At 37.0% G+C, this 8,873-nt stretch overlaps 1 long non-coding RNA gene across 1 annotated transcript; it reads right to left on the bottom strand.

Annotated features, from left to right (window-relative positions):
* Nucleotides 1-325: 325 nt before the first annotated feature.
* LOC140125777 (uncharacterized) lies at nucleotides 326-7,951 on the bottom strand. Its single transcript, XR_011854728.1, has 3 exons — nucleotides 7,849-7,951; nucleotides 5,262-5,360; nucleotides 326-411 (listed from the first exon to the last, which is right to left on the bottom strand). It is a non-coding gene; the product is annotated as an uncharacterized lncRNA (long non-coding RNA).
* Nucleotides 7,952-8,873: the final 922 nt, after the last annotated feature.

Below are 8,873 nucleotides of genomic sequence, written 5' to 3'. Positions count from 1 at the left end.
TCCCTTTATCCATTAGTAACCCCAGTACCTCACCTGTCACTGAGTGGCTTGTTATATACTACTTAGTTTTTATACCTTTTATTAAACCCAATTGTGTAATGATTTACCATTATATTCCTTCAGCAGTACTCAAAGAAAGTTATATTTGGTTGGGTCTTATGGGAAAACATAAATTATTGTGTCCCTGCAAATGGAGTACAAATGTATTATCCCATAAAAATACTTGTAAAAAATGCATGTAATATAAATTCAATTATTCTGTGAGAATCCATGAAATATTTACAAGTGTCTTAATAGAATGAATACCTGCAGGTGTGGTTAGTGTGAACTCACACTGGGATCCATAAAATCCTGGTTTACATACACACGCCCCATCAATAAGTGTCCCGCTAATAGGAGGGCATGCTGTGCCTATGGAAAATGTAGATTAAAATCATAACATGGCATTTAACTAATAAGACACTTCCCCCTATGTACAAGAATATAACTACTATAATACTGCCCCCTATGTACAAGAATATAACTACTATAATACTGCCCCCTATGTACCGGAATATAACTACTATAATACTGCCGCCTATGTACAAGAATATAACTACTATAATACTGCCCCCTATGTACAGGAATATAACTACTATAATACTGCCCCTATGTACAAGAATATAACTACTATAATACTGCCCCCTATGTACAAGAATATAACTACTATAATACTGCCCCCTATGTACCGGAATATAACTACTATAATACTGCCCCTATGTACAAGTATATAACTACTATAATACTGCCCCCTATGTACAAGAATATAACTACTATAATACTGCCGCCTATGTACAGGAATATAACTACTATAATACTGCCCTCTATGTACAGTTATATAACTACTATAATACTGCCCCCTATGTACAGGAATATAACTACTATAATACTGCCCTATGTACAAGAATATAACTACTATAATACTGCCCTATGTACAAGAATATAACTACTATAATACTGCCCCCTATGTACAAGAATATAACTACTATAATACTGCCCCCTATGTACAAGAATATAACTACTATAATACTGCCCCCTATGTACCGGAATATAACTACTATAATACTGCCCCCTATGTACAAGAATATAACTATTATAATACTGCCCCCCTATGTACAAGAATATAACTACTATAATACTGCCCCTATGTACAAGACTATAACTACTATAATACTGCCCCCTATGTACAAGAATATAACTACTATAATACTGCCCCCTATGTACAAGACTATAACTACTATAATACTGCCCCCTATGTACAAGAATATAACTATTATAATACTGCCCCCCTATGTACAAGAATATAACTACTATAATACTGCCCCTATGTACAAGACTATAACTACTATAATACTGCCCCCTATGTACAAGAATATAACTACTATAATACTGCCCCCTATGTACAAGAATATAACTACTATAATACTGCCCCCTATGTACAAGAATATAACTACTATAATACTGCCCCCTATGTACAGGAATATAACTACTATAATACTGCCCCCTATGTACAGGAATATAACTACTATAATACTGCCCCCTATGTACAGGAATATAACTACTATAATACTGCCCCCTATGTACAAGAATATAACTACTATAATACTGCCCCCTATGTACAAGAATATAACTACTATAATACTGCCCCCTATGTACAGGAATATAACTACTATAATACTGCCCCCTATGTACAAGAATATAACTACTATAATACTGCCCCTATGTACAAGAATATAACTACTATAATACTGCCCCCTATGTACAAGAATATAACTACTATAATACTGCACCCTATGTACAAGAATATAACTACTATAATACTGCCCCCTATGTACAGGAATATAACTACTAAAATACTGCCCCCTATGTACAAGAATATAACTACTATAATACTGCCCCCTATGTACAGGAATATAACTGCTATAATACTGCCCCCTATGTACAAGAATATAACTACTATAATACTGCCCCCTATGTACAATAATATAACTACAATAATACTGCCCCCTATGTAGAAGAATATAACTACTATAATACTGCCCCCTATGTACAGGAATATAACTACTATAATACTGCCCCCTATGTACAAGAATATAACTACTATAATACTTCCCCCTATGTACAAGAATATAACTACTAAAATACTGCCCCCAATGTACAAGAATATAACTACTATAATACTGCCCCCAATGTACAGGAATATAACTAATATAATACTGCCCCCTATGTACAGGAATATAACTACTATAACACTGCCCCTATGTACAAGAATATAACTACTATAATACTGCCCCCTATGTACAAGAATATAAGTACTATAATACTGACCCCTATGTACAAGAATATTATAACTACTATAATACTGCTCCCTATGTACAAGAATACAACTATTATAATACTGACCCCTATGTACAGGGATATAACTAATATAATACTGCCCCCTATGTACAATAATATAAATACTATAATACTGCTCCCTATGTACAGGAATATAACTTCTATAATACTGTCCCCTATGTACAAGAATATAACTTCTATAATACTGCCCCCTATGTACAAGACTATAACTGCTATAATACTGCCCCTATGTACAAGAATATAACTACTATAATACTGCCTCCTATGTACAAGAATATTACTACTACAGGCGGTCCCCTACTAAAGGACACCCGACTTACAGACGACTCATAGTTACAGACGGACCCCTCTGCCCACTGTGACCTCTGGTGAAGCTCTCTGGAGGCTTTACTATAGTCCCAGACTGCAATGATCAGCTGTAAGGTGTCTGTAATGAAGCTTTATTGATAATCCTTGGTCCAATTACATAAAAATTTTTTTAACTCCAATTGTAACTTGGGCAAAAAAAAAAATTGTCTGGAGCTACAATTATAAAATATACAATTCCGACTTACATACAAATTCAACTTAAGAACAAACCTACAGACCCTATCTTGTACGTAACCCGGGGACTGCCTGTATAATACTGCCCCTATGTACATGAATATAACTACTATAATACTGCCCCCTATGTACAGGAATATAACTACTATAATACTGCCCCCTATGTACAAGATTATAACTACTGTAATACTGCCCCCTATGTACAAGAATATAACTACTATAATACTGCCCCCTATGTACAGGAATATAACTACTATAATACTGCCCCCTATGTACAGGAATATAACTACTATAATACTGCCCCCTATGTACAAGAATATACCTACTATAATACTGCCCCCTATGTACAAGAATAAAACTACTATAATACTGCCCCCTATGTACAAGAATATAACTACTATAATACTGCCCCCTATGTACAAGATTATAACTACTATAATACTGCCCCCTATGTACAAGAATATAACTACTATAATACTGCCCCCTATGTACAAGAATATAACTACTATAATATTGCCCCCTATGTACAGGAATATAACTACTATAATACTGCCCCCTATGTACAGGAATATAACTACTATAATACTGCCCCCTATGTACAAGAAAATACCTACTATAATACTGCCCCCTATGTACAAGAACATAACTACTATAATACTGCCCCCTAGGTACAAGAATATAACTACTATAATACTGCCCCCTATGTACAAGAATATAACTACTATAATATTGCCCCCTATGTACAAGAATATAACTGCTATAATACTGCCTCCTATGTACAAGAATATAACTACTATAATACTGCCCCCTATGTACAGGAATATAACTACTATAATACTGCCCCCTATGTACAAGAATATAAATACTATAATACTGCCCCCTATGTACAGGAATATAACTACTATAATACTGCCCCCTATGTACAAGAATATAACTACTATAATACTGCACCCTATGTACAGGAATATAACTACTATAATACTGCCCCCTATGTACAAGAATATAACTACTATAATACTGCACCCTATGTACAGGAATATAACTACTATAATACTGCCCCCTATGTACAAGAATATAACTACTATAATACTGACCCCCTATGTACAAGAATATAACTACTATAATACTGCCCCCTATGTACAAGAATATAACTACTATAATACTGCCCCCTATGTACAAGAATATAACTACTATAATACTGCCCCCTATGTACAGGAATATAACTACTATAATACTGCCCCCTATGTACAGGAATATAACTGCTATAATACTGCCCCCTATGTACAAGAATATAACTACTATAATACTGCCCCCTATGTACAGGAATATAACTACTATAATACTGCCCCCTATGTACAAGAATATAACTACTATAATACTGCCCCCTATGTACAAGAATATAACTACTATAATACTGCCCCCTATGTACAAGAATATAACTACTATAATACTGCCCCCTATGTACAGGAATATAACTACTATAATACTGCCCCCTATGTACAGGAATATAACTACTATAATACTGCCCCCTATGTACAGGAATATAACTACTATAATACTGCCCCCTATGTACAAGAATATAACTACTATAATACTGTCCCCTATGTACAAGAATATAACTACTATAATACTGCCCCCTATGTACAAGAATATAACTACTATAATACTGCCCCCTATGTACAGGAATATAACTACTATAATACTGCCAACTATGTACAAGAAGATTACTACTATAATACTGCCCCCTATGATGCATGCCCATTTAAAGTATCTATGACAATGTTTTTTGTAATATTTCCGGCATTAACCATCATACAGGCAGTCCCCGGGTTACACACAGGATATGTTCTATAGAGTTGTTGTTGTATGTATGTCCGGACAGATATACTCTGTAAGCGTATCTCCTATTGGTCCCTGTGACTACTGTTTTTTTTTTTTAATTTGGTCGCCATGGGAACATGGAGGAACAATAAAGCATAACTGCGGTAACTTTACAGTTTGCTAATGTGGTCTTGGATTTAAATAAAGTAAATTAACTGCATCCAGATGGTGAAGGCATTATTACAGCTACATGGGGTACCTAAAATGCGTAGACCTAAGGTTTCACATGTCTCCATGTTGTAAACTATGCACCAATAAGGAAACAGAGGCTTTTTTGAACTAAAAGCTGGATGGATCGTACCTGTGCAGCCAGATGAGCTGGACATCTATGTATGGATCCAGAGAGCATCTGTAACTAGGGGTCGTCTGTAAGTTGGGGACTGCCTGGTGTATTTATAGAGATAACATTACACATATAGCAGGGTCTGTATATACTGTACCTGGTCTGACTACGACATCCTCACACTGTGGTCCTATGAATTCATCAGGACATATGCACTTTATTCCAAATGGTGTTCCTCCATTTAGACAGACAAGACCTAAATAATGTACAAGGAGGAGGAGATTATTGGTGATATTCAATGTGTTATACATGCATAGAAACAATGTCTGGAGACAACTACTCGTAACTCCTACTCGTACAGTTGTACCATCAATGTCTATGGATATGTTTCTACAGATTATAGAGGGGGCTCCTCTCCATAGCCCTCATTCTGTGATCAGGGACAAAACTTCATTTTTTTTTCAATAGTCAAGAGTTTTCAGTTTCTGACCTTGACCTATCATGGGAACATCTTCGTTTTAGTGGAATTTTGTGAAGATACAAAACCTTCATTATAAAGAGTTGATGATTGGAAAATATTGTGCAAAAAAAGTTTCTTTGCGGACTTTCCAAATCGAATTTGTCGTGTAAATGAAATTCTATGGGAAGTGACCCTTGTACGGGTTAAATTGGTCATTTTGGGTCAGATCTTTAAAAAAAAATCATTTGCTTATGAAATACTTATTTGTACAGTGACTCCTTGATCTTGTGAGTCCAGGGTTGGGCGGTTTATAGCCTGTGACATCACTGTGATGTGCCGTAACTACAGAGGATTCACCACTGATAAGAAGGAATCACCTCGAGACGAAAGGTCAAGTTTCACAACATCTGATGGAGGGTTTGGGTAGGAAAATTTTTCATACTAACGTGACCACTAATGGTCAAAGGGTCTCATATATCTCTAATATAATAATAATATATCGAAATAAACATTATATGGAATAAATATCATAATTATCATATGTTCCTTTCACGTTTTAAATAAAGCTTGTTTAAAAAGTGTTGCATCATATCATTTTGAAAAGATGGAAAATTCACTCAAATTTTTGGGTTCTTCTCCAAAAAGATTTGATGGGTTTTATAGATCAGTTATAATTTAACATTAAATCACTTGATAATAATCATTAACAATTACATGTAATAAAGCCCTTAAGTTATCGCAAAAATCCACAATAACACCAACACCAGATCTTAACCTCCATGAAGAACCCCGATGACCCCACAATCTCCACCATGAAAGTAAAACTCCTGTTGAAAACTTCTAAGCAGGTTTCATTATTTTTTATCGGAAAACACTACATTTCAATGATAAACCCAAATATATACATAAAAAGAAAAGGATCATATAAAGGTAACATGACAATAACATGACAATATGATGAGTCTATCCAAAAAGTGGATGGGGGTTGTCACTAAAAGGCTAATTTTACTTATTATTTGTCTTCCCATGGATTTTACTTACATAGAAAAGCCATTTAGTCGCAGGAGCGTGGAGAGGTAAGTGAGTACCGGGCATCGCAACCACCACAGAGAGAGGCACGGGTGTGTCTGCGATCCTAGACGTGGATTGCAGGGACACCCGTGACAGTGGGTTTTATAAATCAATTATAAGTTCATATTAAATTATTTGCTAATAATTGTTAACAAACATGTAATGAAGCCCTTTAGTTATCAAAAATCCACAATAACACCGACCCCTACAACACCAAATTATTCTACTAAAGATGAAGACCCCACAATCTCCACCATGAAAAAAAAACCCAATTGAAAATTTCTAAGCTTCTAATTTTTTAACTTTTTTAAATTTTTAAAAAAACACTCAATTTCAATGATAAACCCAAAAATATACATAAAAAGAAAAAGATCCTGTAAAGGTAACATGGAAATATCATGAGTCTATCCAAAAAGTGGATGGGGGTTGTCACTGAAGGCTAATTTTACTTATCATTTGTCTTCCCATGGACTTTGCTCATGTAGAAAACCCATTCAGTTGCTTGGAGCCCCAGAGACTAGGACATCATGGTGGGATTCTTCTAATTCTATTGACTCTCCTCTGGAATATTTTTGGACACAAGCCAAGGATGGACCAAGCCAAGACTCAAAGAACTTCTGGGTGTCCAGGTTTTGAGGTTCGACAGTAAAAGATGTAAATACCCTCAGTGCATCTCACCATGAATGAGATTGCTTTGTGGTGATCTTAAGCCTTCCTTTGTTTCTTTTGTCAACACTGATAAGAAGGAACCTTAATATAGAGTTTTGAATGATGACGGCAACTGGAAACCGAAAGATGGGCAAAGATTTTTCTAAGTGTTCATGTTTTGAGGGTTGACATCCATCTATCTCACCATGAATGAGGCTGTGAGACTGTTGTGTAGTGATCTGTAGGTTTCCTTTGCTTTTGTAACCAACACGGAATAGACAGAACCTTAAAATTTCCACGGTTGGCAGTAACCATTGTTCGGTTATCTCTTAATATCCGCAGGGGGATACATACTCCTCTGAAATGACTAAATGAATTGCCATCGTAGACATCCCCCCTTCTAACATTAACATTGGCCGTGCCACCATACCACAACATCATACCACAACACTTTATCCAATTGGCTTATTAATTTCCACTTCGAGAGAATTGTCTAAAGAAGACCCTCCACCTCCAATATGTATACATCACATAGAGCTCATTGATGCTTAGCAAAAATTCTTACCAGACACTGAAGAGGATAGGAGAAGGATGATGGCAGAAGACCACAATATGGTCCCCATGGTGGAGAGCCTGAGCGTTAGTTTCTGTGTAAAATTCTTCTTTCGGCTCAGATTCACAGACTACTTGCTCCCAGACATGGGAGCAAGTAGCATTTATAGCTGCGGCAGCTGAGGCTGGGATGGTGACTTCAGATGTAAAGTGTGACGCAAGGCCGTGAGTGACACATAGGGAGAGCTATTTTATCTTCAGTGCAAAGTTCATTGGTCATAAAACCTACATAGACGTAATGTTAGAATCAAGCAATAGTTCGTGCTATGATCCTGGCATGAGACTGGTCTTTAGGGCTCATTTACTAAGGGTCCGCAGAGCGCATTTTCATTGGGTTTCCCGACGATTTCCGTTTTGCTCCAAATTGCCCCGGGATTTTGGCGCACAGGATCGGATTTTGGCACATCGGCGCCGGTTTGCACGCGACAGAAATCGGGGGGCCTGGCCGTCAGACAACCCGACGGATTCGGACAACGCGCAGGATTTAACATTTAGAATTGTGTCTCAAGATCAGCACTCACACGCACCAGGAAGAAGCAGGTGAACTCCGGCGGACCGCAGCGCAGAAGCGACAGATGCAGGACCTCGGGCGCACGACCTTAGTGAATCGCGGCAGCTCCGAATCCTCGTCAGACAACCGCGGGATCCCGACAGGACTGGGTAAGTAAATCTGACCCTTTATGTATAACAGGTTCAAGCTAGAAATTCTACCATCTTATTTTGTTTAGCCTGTAGTGGGATCACGACTCAGTCCATGTGAACGGGGCCTCTATGGTACCGTACAGATCCCTATAGTTTTGCATGGATAAAGACCTATTTCTAAAGGATTACTCCTCTTCATAAATGGCCATCTGGGCATGGGACCATTGCTTTATCTAAAAATCTGTGACATACTGTAGAAAGTCCTGTTACACCAAGAACCAAAGGAAGTCTAACCTCAGCTGTGTACGTAAGACCTTATTTGTTAACCATAATTAC

This window comes from Engystomops pustulosus, chromosome 4 (genome assembly GCF_040894005.1).
Source record: "Engystomops pustulosus chromosome 4, aEngPut4.maternal, whole genome shotgun sequence".
In the NCBI taxonomy this organism is placed as follows: Eukaryota; Metazoa; Chordata; class Amphibia; order Anura; family Leptodactylidae; genus Engystomops; species Engystomops pustulosus.
The sequence above is the reverse complement of the archived record's forward strand: the minus strand, read 5'-3'. Positions and strand labels throughout refer to the sequence as shown.